This window comes from Peromyscus californicus, unplaced genomic scaffold (genome assembly GCF_007827085.1).
Source record: "Peromyscus californicus insignis strain IS unplaced genomic scaffold, ASM782708v3 Scaffold_7__1_contigs__length_154581171, whole genome shotgun sequence".
NCBI lineage: Eukaryota > Metazoa > Chordata > Mammalia > Rodentia > Cricetidae > Peromyscus > Peromyscus californicus.
Window position 1 is genome coordinate 104,432,429 of NW_026294595.1, and position 14,628 is coordinate 104,447,056.

The 14,628-nt window shown below is 39.5% G+C and overlaps 1 long non-coding RNA gene across 1 annotated transcript in view; it reads right to left on the minus strand.

Moving 5' to 3' along the window:
• The window catches only part of LOC128101568 (uncharacterized), a 35,120-nt gene that overhangs the window by 19,832 nt on the left and 660 nt on the right, over positions 1-14,628 (minus strand). The window contains exon 2 of the long non-coding RNA XR_008215125.1: positions 7,546-7,691. This is a non-coding gene — a long non-coding RNA (uncharacterized LOC128101568). The remainder of the gene's footprint in view (positions 1-7,545; positions 7,692-14,628) is intronic.

Here is a 14,628-nt window from a genome sequence, read left to right on the forward strand (position 1 = left end):
CCTTGGTGGGTTTCCCATGATCGAGTGGATGACCCTACCCTTGTGGACACATGGACAGATCTAATTTGAATAGGACTCAGTGGTTAAAAAGAAGAACATGAAGTTGGGAGAGGGACATGGTGACAGGGTTCTGGGAGGAGCTGGAGGAAGAAGAATGTGATAGATATGAATTCAATACATTGTATATATGTATGAAATTCTCAAAGAATAAATAAGTTATATTTTAAAAAGTAATCAAGGCGCTTAGCTTATTTCATAAAGTAATGATGTTATGCTGACTTTTGGAATTAATAGAAGTTACTAAATCTGTTTGAAAAAATGAATTATTTTGCATATTTCTGAAAGCATATTTCTTTATGATTCTCTATGAGAAAATGGTTGGCTTGTCTACCTTTTTCATATAGTTATATACCTGGGCTTGCATTAAAATGTCTTGTCCCAAAATAGTTTGCAAGTGGAAAAAGTTTAAGAAGATCTGCACTAAAGCACTAGTTTCTTAAGATTCAACCCATTCCCTCTATTGGCTTCCTGGTGTAGCAATAACTAGGCTGTTGCTGCTGGCTTTGAGGGTGGGAGTCTAGTTAGTAAACAGATGACATGCACACACCACAGAAATTCAACAACCCTGGAAATCACTTTCCTTTGGGCTCTCTATTTTGTAAGTATCAGGAGGCATGGGCCCCTGATCCAGCTTTGTCGATCTAAGAATGTTGATGACTTGAAGAAATTTAAGTTTTTGAAGGTCAGGATAATACAAATCTCGGTGTTATCTAGCACGACTGGCCCCTGGATATACTCAGTCAATATTTGTTTAGTTGTGTGCATGCCCCTCATCTGGCTCCCTCTGGCGTCTAGGCTGCTTGCCAGCTGCTGTCCATGGTTCTGAAAAAGCAAATTCTTGCTGTTCACCATGAGTCTCAGGTGCGGAGGCAGAAAACGGAGCCCAGGGGGAAGTGAGTGGAGAGAAGAGTAATGAGCCAGCCTTCCACTGGGCATTAGTGACATCTTCATTTTGTCACTACTTGAAATCTAAACTTGATATTTCTTTATTTCCCAAATGTCTCCATTGGCATTTCTTCTCAGTTGGAAACGCGGAGGAGATAAGTGTCCTCAATTAGCATACATGGTGGCAGTTTCTACAGTGACCAAAAATCACTATTTGAAAATGTTCTGTAAAAGTAGGGGAGCCTTTCCTCTGCCTGCTTTTGGACAACCAACAGGCAAAATTCACTGATGCCCATCGGGAGATTTCATCCATATCTGTTACCTAAGAATGTAAGCAGCTTTCAGTCAAAACTAGGCATAAGAATACCAGAGACAGGTTAAATCTTGGGTTAACAGGTTGGAGCTTGATGAGTGCTGCAACTGGCTATCGATCTGTTTCGACCACAATATAATGTGATACTCTTTTTATCTACTCGATCAATTCTATAAAACACTTACTGAATGCCTGTCATGCCTTGGGATATTATAGGACTTACAGATATACTTAAGCACAATAGCAACAAGGTCTCTGGCTCCCTGTAGCTTACATTCCAGCAACACAACCAACAAACAAGCACACATGTGAGCTGCAGGTCAAAGGACATCCAGTGGTAGGGCATGCTCTTACGGATAAAGTGACCTTCCTTGAGAAGTGATGTTTGAGGATAGAGGTAAGGGAATCAAGAAAATGGGACATATGGTGGGCACATGGGTGCAGACGACACAAGCAAGTCCCTAAAGTAGGAACATGATGCTATGTCTAAGGAACAGCAAGGAGGCCAGTGTGAGAGCATACGTACCAAAGAGAACATCAACAAAGCGTGAATACTGACAGCCCTGAGAAGACAAAGCCAAGTGACTGGAATAAACTAATAAATGACTAGAGTATCTGTAATGGGTAAGCCACAATGTCATATTCCAACAGGGTACAAAGACAGAGAAAAGTCCCTGCCTTTCTGGAGCTTCCCATGCCCCCAAATCTAACAATTGGGGACCAACAGAAACCACACATGTATTTATTCAGTCAAAAATGCTAGCATATACTATGCATCCAAGGACTACGTCTAGTGCAAATCTCAGATCTAATTCCTGGGCAAAGGAAGGGATGAACCACAAAGTGGAACCAGAATAAATAAAGGAAGTAAGATAAACCTGAGACAGATATTTACTGAGTACATCCTGGGACCAGGCATACTGGAGAACATTGAGATTTATGTGGTCTTGACTTTCAGACATTTAATATCTTCAAGTCGTCTGTATTCTCGGACTGACAAAGCTGGATCAGGACCCTGTGCCTCCTGATACTTAAAAAATAGGGAGACCAAGGGAAAGTGGTTCCCCTTCCCAAGGTTGTTGAATTTTGGTGGTGTGTGCCTGTCATCTAACTAGACCGTCATTCTCAAAGCCAGCAGCAACAACCTAGTCATTACTATAGCCCAAGTACCCAGCACCCAGCCTGGCACATAGTTAATCCCCCATAGTTTTTAATGGATGTGTGGATAAATAAATCTTCCCAAACCTTGTTTTGCTACATTTTTATTCTTATTTTACAGAAGAGAAACTGAGACTGTGTGGACTGCCTTCTCACAACAGATATGAGTGAGAGAATGCTGATCCAAATCCAGTCCCTTGGTTTCAGGCTGGACTGTTGTTAATCATAGCCACTATGTGCTTACTAGGGCACTCCTGAAACCCGTAAGAAATGCTAGCCTTGGAGAGGTTGGCTCAAAGCTTAAACATTTCTCACTAGTCAACATTAAATAAATCTTTCTGGCCTCAGTTTACTCTATTTAAATGAGGAAATGAGGCTTTATGGCAATGGGGTCCCCTCCCCCTGCTTCCTAAGGCTGGATCATGCATCTGTTGCTGTTGAAGGAGAATGAGAGCAGGGCACAGTGAGGTGAATTTACACCTCATTCTCTTATCTCTCTAGGGTATCAAATGAGAAGCATATTGATATCCTAGCCAACCTCGGGTTCCTTTTTCATCTTCCTGCTACAATCAGGATGTGAGCCCGAGAAGTGCAGGCTCTGTTCTTTTTAGAGTGCAGCAAATGAGCATCAGCCCATTTTGAGAAATGAGTAGAGAGAGCCCCAGGACACAGAGATAGTGCAGTGAGACTATGGTGACTTATCACCCAGGAAACCACTTGTCCAGTAACTTTGAACAAAGCCCGGAGCAAGGATAACTGTTCAAATGGCTGTGAAAGCAGAGGAATCAGTTTGGCTGATTGATGGCCTCAGTTTCTAGTTAGTGGGTGGCTTCCTGCCATGGCTTTGCCTCAGCTCCCAGAATTACTCCAATAAGAGGTTTGCTCATCTCTAGCACTTCCTGGGCATAAGAGAGGAGGCTGAATCAGCCCTCTTACAAGTGTGATTAGAATTTAATGGGAACTGGTGGGTATTGGCACACCGAGGGCAGTGTGGGGAGAGGAGTAGAATTATCAGGCTTGACGGAAGTGTCTGGCTCCTGCCTGTAGGTGTGGAGGGGAAATCAGAAAAGAACTAATTGCAAAGCAACTGTCTTTCAATTATCTAGAGGGAATGCAGACCGAATGTGTCATTAAGACTGTTTATCTAACACAGCCCCAGTCATTGCAATCTGTACAGACCAAGGGCACTCTCCAGACTGAAGAACAGTAATGAGCAGCTTGTCAAAGACCTAGTCCAGTAGGACACACTTGGGATAATAGGGAGAGGAGACCCTGTTATAACCCAGACCTTTGTTCAGCCCTGGCTCTGCATTGACCACCTGTGGGACCTAGGTCAAGTTACTTAATCTTTCTGAAACCCAGTTCAATTCTTTCATCATATAGTGAAACACTGCTAAGAATATCTACTCTTCCATTTATCTATTACTGCACAACAAACTACATAAAAACAATCACTTCATTAGGCTCCAGGTCTTAGACCAGGAATTCAAGCAACACAATTGATGTGGTTCATCTCTGCTGCACATACCTGAGGTTCCAGATGAGCAAACCCAAATGACTAAGGGTTGGAATAACCTCAATACTTCACTCATATAGTCCCAAGTAGGGGTAACTCAAGGGCTGGGCTCAGTAGGAGATGGCTAGAGTATTTACCTGTGGCCTCCTTAGCATAGGGTCTCGGGATTCTTAAAAGCTGATATTCTAGAAAACAAGTTAAAACTCTATGACTTCTTATGACTTAGCCCTAGAAGTCATAGGGCATCACTTCATTTGAACTCAATGAGTCAAATCATTCACAAGTCTACCCAGATTAAAAGAAAGGGACATATAGCCTACCTCTGTATGGAAAGGACATATCTAGCCAAGTTTTGTTGTTATTTGCTGTGTTTTATTTAAGACCAACTCCAGACTTGCTATGTAGCCAAAAATGACCTTAAATTGTAATCCTCTTGCCTCTACCTCCACTGGTTTATGACATCGTGGGATTAAATCTGGGGTCTCATGCCTGATACAAAAATACTTGGTTTTATTTAAGTAGGTAGATGGATTCATGAGTAGCCGGTTCTGCTATGACCAAGGATCGCCTTAAAACTAAGTTTCTGACTTAGTCTTCTTCATCTTTACCAAATCTACCTTTCCCAGGGGTCACCTTAAGATGTCTACAATTTCCTAGCCTGGATTTGCTGTGTGCAATATACAAAATATGGTTAAAAAGGAGTACTAAACTGATGTTCTCATTGGCCCATGGAATGAGGGATTCTCAGTAGATGCATTTAAGACATAGGCTTTCCTCTTCACTGCCTAGCTGATGAGATGGTTTCTGGGGCTCCTTGGAGGCTGTTGTGGCTGAAATGAGGCCAATGTGTGTTTGAGCTCTGTTTAGTAAGATTTGCTGATTGTGCTCAAAGACTATCAACTGTGAACTGAATAAATGATTTGAAAGAGCAAACAAACAACAAAAACAGAACAGAACAGGTGTGGCTTTGGACAGATATGATGATGATGATGATGATGATGATGAAAAAGAAGAAGAAGGTGGAGGAGGAGAAGGTGGAGGAGGAGGAGGAAGAGGAAGAGGAAGAAGAAGAAGAAGAAGAAGAAGAAGAAGAAGAAGAAGAAGAAGAAGAAGAAGAAGAAGAAGAGGAAGAAGTCAAGTACTAGGCAAGGAGCAGGACTAGGTGTTGAAGGGTTGGGAGAGCCAGGACTCCTTGAGCTTGGAATCTTGTATCTGCCACCTCCAAAGCAAATCACAACATGAACAAAAACTTAAATATCTCTTTGTTTCAATTTCTTGCTCTGCAGAAAGGGGCACAGAGCAATGGGTGCCAAGGATTCTTTTAGTTTAGCAGACTCAAGAATCTCCTTGTTGACAGATTCAAAGGGCCCTTCTCGGTCCTTATCTTGACTGGCTCCTTGTAAGTATTTTACACTGTCAATTATTTTCTTTCTTTCTTTTTTTGTTTTGACTCATTCATTTTCTGGATCTTCAAAAACAACTCTCTGTCTCTCTGAGCACTCCTTTTATTCTTCATGACTTCTTTACCACTTGTCATTTAAAAGGGGTCCCTCTTTTCTTCCTACTACTGACACATTTGTAGGCCGAAGTTTCATTCACCACTGCAGCTTTCAGACCTCCCTTGATATTTGTATGTTAGTCAAAACTCTTTCACTAACATCATGGTGTATTAGTTACTTCTTGTAACTAAGATACCCCCACACAAAAAAAAACAATTTAGGAAATAAAATTTTTATTTTGGCTAACAGTTCCAGATGGTTAGAGTCCATCATGGTGGGAAAGGCGTGGCAACAGGCAGCAGGAGTAGGAAGCTAATTGATCCCATTTCCATCCACACCCAGAAAGTGGGAGGGAGGACTGGAAGTGAGGTGGGGTTATAAATCTCCAGACCCCACCCCCCGTGGCATACTCCCTGCTGTAAGGCTATACGTATGAAAGCGTTGTTGTACAGCATTTTCCTCCTAATTGAAACATCCCTTCTAGGAGGGAGAGGAATGCTCATGATACTCAAGGAGGAAACAAAAATTCACATGGCTAGGAAAACAGAAACTTGGAAAATGGTTGAGAGCCTCTTCCCAGCAGTGTAGAAATGAGTCAACAACTGCTTGGGAGAGGATTCTGACCAACTGAACTGAGTAGAGAAGGGGTTATCAAGCTGCCTGCAAGCTATGCTGAGGCCTCTGGGTTGCAGGGTTGTGTTTTTTTTTGAGCCTTCACCTGTGCTGGGGTGGGATTGTTAGTAAGTCAGCAGTTTGAGTCATCCCTGCTCCTTGTAAATCATCTCCCACACATAGTCCTGTTAGTAACTCTACTAAACACTCACTAGTTCCCCAAGTTGGACACCGGTGCAGTTGTTGCTTCTGTCTATCATGGATTACCTTTGTGGTTGAGTAGGTGTGTGTGTGTGTGTGTGTGTGTGTGTGTGTGTGTGTGTGTGTGTGTGTGTTGTATCTTGCCAGGAAAAGTTAGTCATAAAACTATGTTCCATAACCTCCCTCAAACAACACCATCAACCGAGAACCAAGTGTTCAAATACATGAGTTTGTGGGGGGCATTTCTTATTCAAACCATCACCCATAGCATACAAACCAATATCTAGTGTAGGAGACATGGTGTCTTAGTTAGGGTTTCTATTGTTGTGAAGAGACACCATGACCACAGCGACTCGTATAAGGAAAGCATTTAATTGAGGTGGTGGCTTACAGTTCAGAGGTTCAGTCCGTTATTATCATGGCGACAAGCATGGTTGCATGCAGGTAGACATGGTGCTGGCTACATCTTGATCAAAAGGCAACAGGAAGTTGACTGAGATACTGGGTGCTATACCAAGCATTGGAAACCTCAGAGCCAGCTCCCACAGTGACATACTTCCTCCAACGAGGCCATACCCACTGCAATATCGCCACACCTCCTAATAACAGTGACTCCTTGTGAGAACATGGGGCCTAATTACACTCAAACTACCACACATGGAAAGCATTGGCTCCAATAATTGAAAAGTCCAGAAAATGAAAATAGTTTTGGTGCTGTCAAGGGATGCAAGAACAGGTTCATCTGTGTCAATTAAATGAAAAGACAGGAAAGAAGACTTATGGGAAATCCTGGGGAGTCCCAGCAGAGCCATCATATGGAACCTAGGAAACTGTGATCCTATCTGAAGTTCCTAGTCTCAACAAATAAACTTAAGAATGGGTATAAACAAAAACTTTTAAATTAAACGAATTTGAAATTGTGTATCAAAGTTAGTGGGATGCAATGAAACAGGTGTTTAAAAGAAAAATGTGTGTAATTAAATGCTTATGTTTGAGAACAAGACAGGTGTCAGCATTCTAAGATATCATCTTGAAAAACTAGGGGAAAAAACTCAAAGCAGTCAGAAGTAAGGATAATAAAGGCCAGAAATTAATGAAATTGATAACAGAAAAATGGTAAAGTCAACCAAGACAAAAGTTGCATTTGTTAAAAGGCCAATAAAATTGATAAATCTCTAGCTAGAATAACAATGAGAGAGAGAGAAGACACAAATTCCCAGTATGCAGGTGAAAATCAGAATGCCACAGACCGCAGTCACAAACCAGAAAGAAATGCCACCGTGGCGGGAGAAATGACTTACAGTTAAAGCTCTGGCTGCTCTTCCAGAGGACCTGGCTTTGGTTCCTAGCACCCACACAGTGGCTCACAATCATCTGTAACTCCTGTTCCAGGGAATCCAATGGGCTCTTCTGCCCTCTATGATGCAGACATACTGGCAAAACACTTCTACACATAAAATAAAATAAATATTTTTTTAACTTAAAGAAAAAATACTACGAATTTAGTACTTATGTTTATTGCCACCACATTAGAGGTGGTTGGGACCTGGGAGAATGCAGTCAATAAATGAGGTGGACTAAAGTCTCACACCATAGCCAACTTTATTCAGAGCCTCAGACAATTTATACTCTGAGGGTTAAGAAAGGTCACATGAGTAAAGTTCTCATGAGTTCAAGCTGTCTACAATCACAAAGACAAGCTCCTTGTGGCAAAAACATGTTTTTCCATAGAGGCATAAACATTAATTGAGTAACACCAGTAAGAAACAATGAGTAATCTGAAGTCAGCTGACTCCTGTCCGCACACCTGGGAGGAACACGAAAGCACTCCAAGGGAAATTCCACGTTCTGAAGGAACCCAAGTCATAAGACTCTTAGCTTCTTTCCTTGGAGAGTCCTCACAGGCACTCAGAATTCTCCTCACAACTCCATTCCTGGACTGTGTTCTGACAGTTGTGACTTAAATCTACAACTTACTGGAAAGCAATGGGTTTCTTGAAAGTCACAAATTACCAAACCTCACCCAATAATGACTGAAATATTTCCAAGTATACTAAATAATCAAACTAGTATTAAGGAGAATATGCTTAACCAGTATGAAAAATTTAAATATAAAATTAAAATAAGTAGCTAAAAATATTCTTAACAAATATAACTGTAGGCCCATGCCTATGAGTCCAACAAAATATTAGCAGATCATTTATGTACATATACAAATCTTCTTCTCTCTTTTCTCTCTCTTCTCTCTGCCTCCCTCTTCCCCTCTCCTTTCTCTCTTCCCCCTTTTTCTCTTCCTCTTTCCTCCTCTTCTCACCCCCCCACACACACACGTCTTGACCTAGTGAGATGTATTTTAAAAGTTCAAAACCAGCTCAAAATGTAAAAATCAATGCAATTCACCACATTAACACAGTAAAGGAACAAACACAAAGGCCATTTAATGACTCAGAAAAGTATTTAGTTACACTCAATATCCAGTCATAATTCATTTTCAAAATCTTTTAACAAACTGAAATTAGAAGACAGCTTCCATAACCTGAAAAGTGTGTTTATAAGGAACACTGACATCATTTTGCATAAGACTGGGAGCAAGACCACACTCATTGTGCCATTTCAATATCCTACAATTACCAAACAATTAGCCTTAGCCACCGTAATAAGGCACATCAAAGAAATACAGGACATACCTATTGGAAAGTCAGAAACAAACTGTTCATATTCCACAGATACTATGTCTGCCTATATGAGAAATCCCAAGGAATCTACAAAAAGAAAAAGTTCTGGAACTAATAGGTTGAGTTTGACAAGGTTATAGGACCTAAGGCCACTGTGTAAAAAAGTAATCATATTTCTGTATACTACCAATGAATGATTAGAAACTCAAGATTATAAAATAGAACAATGGGGGCTGGAGAGAAGGCTCAGCATTTAAGACCATGTACTACTTTTGCAGAGGATCTGAGTTTGGTTCCTGGCATCCATGTCTGGTGTCTCACAACCACCTATAACTAAAAGGCGGGTGAATCTGCCACCTCTGACCTCCATAGCCACTGCACATGTATATGTGATAGATGCACATACATATGCATACTTTTAAAATAAAAATCACATGATTATATTTTTTCAGATACCTAGGGAAGTTGAACACTTTTTAAAATAGTTATTGGCCACTTACCTTTTTTAAAAACTGTCTATTTAATTCATTAATCCATTTGTTGGTTGGCAGTTTTATTTCCTTGGTATTTAATCTCTACAGTTCTTTATAAATTCTGCATATTAGCCCATTTGAAGTGTAGCTGTCAAAGCTTTTCTTCCATTTCATGGGCTGCCTGTACTCTACTGATAGTTTCCTTTGCTGTGCAGAACTTTTTAATTTCATGTAGTCCCATCTGTTGACACTCAAGACTGGTCCTGTGCTATTGGAGTTCTGCTCAGAAAGTTCATGCATACCCCCAAGGCTTTAGAGAGTAAGCTCCATGTTTTCTTCTAGCAGGTTGAACATTTCAGGCTTTAAATTAAGGCCTTTGATCCATTTTGAATTGATTTTTATACAAGGAGAAAGATGCAAATCTAATTTTTCATTTGTTTGCAGGTGGATATCCAGTTTTCCCAACACCATTTGTTGAATAGCCCATCTGTGTCAAAATTAGTTGAGCAGAATTTTATGTAGTTTTGCATCCTTTGTCAAAAATTATGTAGACATATCTTTGTTGGTTAGTTTCCAGAAACTCTGTTCTATCCACTGGTCTAGGTGTCTATCTTTTGCTGATACCAGGCTGTCTCTATCACTTAGCTATAGAGTATAATTCGAGGTTGGGTATTGTGGTAACTCCAGCTGTCTTCTTACTCCCTAAAATTGGGTATTCATGGTCTTTTATGGTTCCATATTTATTCTTGGATGTTTTTTTCTAAAATCTCTGGAATATGATGATGTATTTGGGTAGGTGTTGTATTAAAACTGTAGATTAATTTTGGTAATATAGTCATTTCTACAATATTAAGTCTGCTAATCCAGGGGCATGGAAGATCTTTGCTCTATCTAGTATCTTCTTTGATATCCTTAGTCGATGTCTTGAAGTTTCCATTGTAGAGGGTCTTTCTCTTCTTTGGTTAGATATATTCCTAGACATTTAATTGTTTTGAAGTTATTTGAGTAGGATGTTTTTCCTAATTTCCTTCTCTGAGAGTACATTGTTGGGATATAAGAAGGCTACTGATTTTCATATTGATTTTGAATCCTACAACTTACTGGGTTTATTAAATCTAACTTTTCTAGTGGATCCTATAGGATATTTAAGTAAAGACTTATACATGCAGAGAGCAAGTAGGGATAGTTGGACTTCTTCCTTTCCTATTTTTACTCATTTTATATCTCTGTCTTGTCTAACTACTATAGCTAGGACTTCAAGCACTCGATCAAGTAAGAAAGAGTGAGCGTTCTCACCTCATTCCTAATTTTAGAGAAATGTTTTGCTTGTCTCCATTTAGTATAATACTGGCTATGGGTTTGTTGTATATAGTCCTTATTATTTGGAAGTATGTTCCATCTATTGTTAATGTCTCCAGGACTTTTTTTTATCATGAAGACATGTTGAACTTTGTCAAATGCCTTTCAGCATCAATCAAGATCATTATGTGGTTTCTGTCCTTAAGTTAATATATTTGTTGACTTATTTATGTTGAGCCATAATTTTCTTTTTTCTTTTTCTGGTTTTTTCGAGACAGGATTTCTCTGTGTTGCTTTGGTGCCTGTCCTGGAACTTACTCTGTAGACCAGGCTGGCCTTGAACTCACAAAGATCTGCCTGACTCTGCCTCCCGGGTGCTGGGATTAAAGGCGTGCACCACCACCACCCGGCGACTTTGCCTTTCTTGATTGAATCCCATTTGGTCATGACGTATAATCATTTTAATGTGTTACTGAATTCAGTTTATACTATTTTGTTGAGCATTTTTGCATCTATGTTCATCAAAGAAATTGGCCTGTAGTTTTCTTGTCCAGTTGTGTATTAACTGGGTTTTGTGTCAGAATAACACTGGTGTCGCAGAATGAATTTGGAAGTGTCCCTTCACTTTCTATGTTGTATAGCAATTTAAAAAAATGGCATAAGATCTTCCTTGAAAATTTGATAGAATTCAGCAGTGGATTTATCTAGTCCTGGGCTTTTCTTTGAAGCTTTTGATTATCAGAGCTTTGATCTCATTGCTTATAATGAGTCTGATTAAGTTATTTATATCTTCTGGCTTTAATTTTGGTAGATGATATACATTTAGGAAATCTATTTCTTTTAGATTTTCAAGTCCTTTAGTGCATAAGTTTTCACAGTAATCTCTCAAAACGCTCTGCATGATATTGGAGTAGGCTGGAAGTCACCCTCCTGACCTGGAATTTCGTTAACCTGTGTCTTCCTCCTATTTCTTTTGGCGGTTTAGCTCAGGGTTTGTCTATCTCACTAACTTTTTCAAAGAACTGTTTGATTTTGTGTATTGTTTTTTGGTCTCTATTTCATTGATTTCTTACCTAATCTTTATTATATTCACTTGGAATTGGCTGCTTGTTTTGTGAGAGCGTTGAGGTGCATCGTTGGGTGGTCTATCTAATATTTCTCAGATTCTTTAATGTGAGTGCTTATCACTGTAAACATACCCTTAGGACTTCCTTGGCTGCATCCCAAAAGTTCTGAGAGGTTGTGTTCTCATTATAAATTGTTTTTAGGAATCTTTAAATTTTCTCCCTAACTCCTTGGATAACCCAATTTAAAAATGTATTGTTTAGTCTACAAGTATTCTGTGGAGTCTGTACTTCCTCTTATTGTTGATTCCCAGTCTTATTCCATCGTGGTCTGATAGGATATAAGGGATTATCATAGATTTTTGGATCTTTAAAATTATTTTTATCTTATTTCATGTATGTAAATGTTTGCCTACAGGTTTGTCTGTGCACTACATGTAAACGTAATGCCCTTGGAGGCCAGAATGGGGCATCAGGACCCTTGGAACTGGAGTTAAAGATGGCCATGAGACACCATTTGGGTGTAGATGTAACCAACCGTCTTATTAAATAAGAAACACAGAGCTGATTCAGAGAAGAAAGCCAAGAGGTCAGAGCTAAGAGCCTCACCCTTCCTGCTTCAGCAATCCTTTTCAGTCAAGAGAGCTCTCCGAAAGGGACCTACTTCCTGTGTGTATGTCTTTATATAGTCTAGCTGTTCTGCCTTCTCATTGGTTGTAAACCCAAACACGTGACTGCCTCATCACTGCATGTATGTACCACCCTCCAAGTCCTTAAAGGCGTGCGCCACTGCCGCCACACTCTTGCTATGGCTCTAATAGCTCTGACCCCCAGGCAACTTTATTTATTAACATACAATTAAAATCACATTTCAGTACAAGTAAAGTACCACCACATTTGGGAGCTGGGAATCAAACCTGGATCCTCTAGAATAGCAGCCAGTGCTCTCAACCACTGGGTCATTCCCCAGCTCCTGCTTAGTATTTCTGACATCTGACTATGATGTGTCATGGGGACTTTCATCTCTGGTCATGTCTATTCAGAATTCTTTATATCTCTTGTGTTTAGCTGTCTACTTCTTTTCTAAGTTTATTGCTATAATTTCATTAAATAGTATGTCTGTTTCATTTTCTTTTTATCTCTGCTCCTTTTTCTACACCATGAATTCTCATTAATTTCTTAATTTGATATTTCTCTAATCTTTTTAATGTAGGCACTTTGTTCTATAAACTTTAATCTTGCAACTGTATTCATTTGTGTCCCACAGATTATGGTGTGTTGTGTTTTCATTTTCATTCAATTCTAGGAATTTCTAAATTTTCTTCTTGATTTAATTCTTAATCCAATTAGCATTCAGTAATGTGTCTTCAATTTCCACAAATTCATGCATTTTCTGTAGTTTCTACCACTGTTGATATCCAACTTTATTTCATTGTGGTTAGATAAAATTCAGGATATAACTTCAGTTTTTCTTTATTTGTTGACTATTGCTTTGTGTCCTAATATATAATCAATTTTGGAGAAAGTTCCATGGGCTGCTGAGAAGAACATGTTCTTTAGTGTTTGGATGGAATATTCTGTAGATACCTATTAAGCCCATTTGATTTATAATGTCATATATTTCCATAGCTTATTTCCAGATGATCAATTTGTGAGAGTAGGGTATTAAAATCACTCACTATCACTCTGCTGGGGTACAATGTGATTTAGGTTTAACAGTGTTTTTTTTTTTTAATGAAAGTTGGTGCCCCTGTGTTTACTGCATTTATCTTCTGACTAGTTTTGATTTGAAGTCGATTTTGTCATATAATAGAATAGCTATACTTGCTTGTGTCTTAGTTCCATTTGCTTAGAATACATTTTCCCATCCATTTACCTTAAGGGGATATTGTCTTTGTTGGTGAGGTGTGTTCCTTTGAAACAACAAAGAGGTGGATCCTGTTTTCTAGTCCAATTTGTTAGTCTGTGTCTTTTTATTGGGGGAACAAAGACCATTAATACTCAGTTATTATTAAAAGATGCACATTACTCCCTGCCTTTTTTGTTCATGACACCTTTCTTCTTCCATCATAGGCATTTAAAGTGTCCAGGATGGGCCTAATTCCGAGAAGGGTTGGTGTCTCAATTTCTCTGTTTACCTGATATTTGGAGAAACAGCCTCTATCCAGGTCTTCAGTTGCTCAAGAGTTTGGTCAAAGAGCCAAAAAAGTTTTCCTCTGGTAGTGTGTCTCATTATGGTTTTCTTTTTGTTTGTTTGTTTTTGTCATTATTGTTGTTTTGAGACAGGGTTTCTCTGTGTAGCCCTGGAAGTCCTGGAACTCGCTCTATAGACCAGGCTGGCCTTAAACTCCCAGAGTACCACTGCCTGGCTCTCTGGTTGTGGTTTACAGTGCTGGTTAGAGCAACTGGAGGGTGCCAGTCAGACAGATGACAAGGCTCTAGGACTCTTGGGCACACATGATAGCTGACAGGAATTGAGCTGAGATCTGATGAGTTCCAGAGGGACGGAGATGGGTTGAGAGGAGGTAGATGATCTTGGCAAGCAACCAAGGGGCTTGGGTAACTCTAATGGAGCAGGAAGTGAGATAGAATGTTGGTAGTCTGTCTGGGTTTATACCACAAGATGGTAGCTACAAAGTCCCTGGTAGCAAGTGAAGCTGGAATCCAAAAACTGAATATTTAAAAATGATAATAAATAATAAATTGTCTCTTTTGTTTAAACCACTTATATTTGAGTCTTTACTTTCAAACATAAGCGTCCTAAGTCATGCAGTACATGCTGCCAAACTGTTTTTTAAAAGGCTTGCCAACATTTGTAATTAGGGAGAAATGTTTAACTGGATAAGACAGTTGCTTCTGAGAATTCAGTGGTT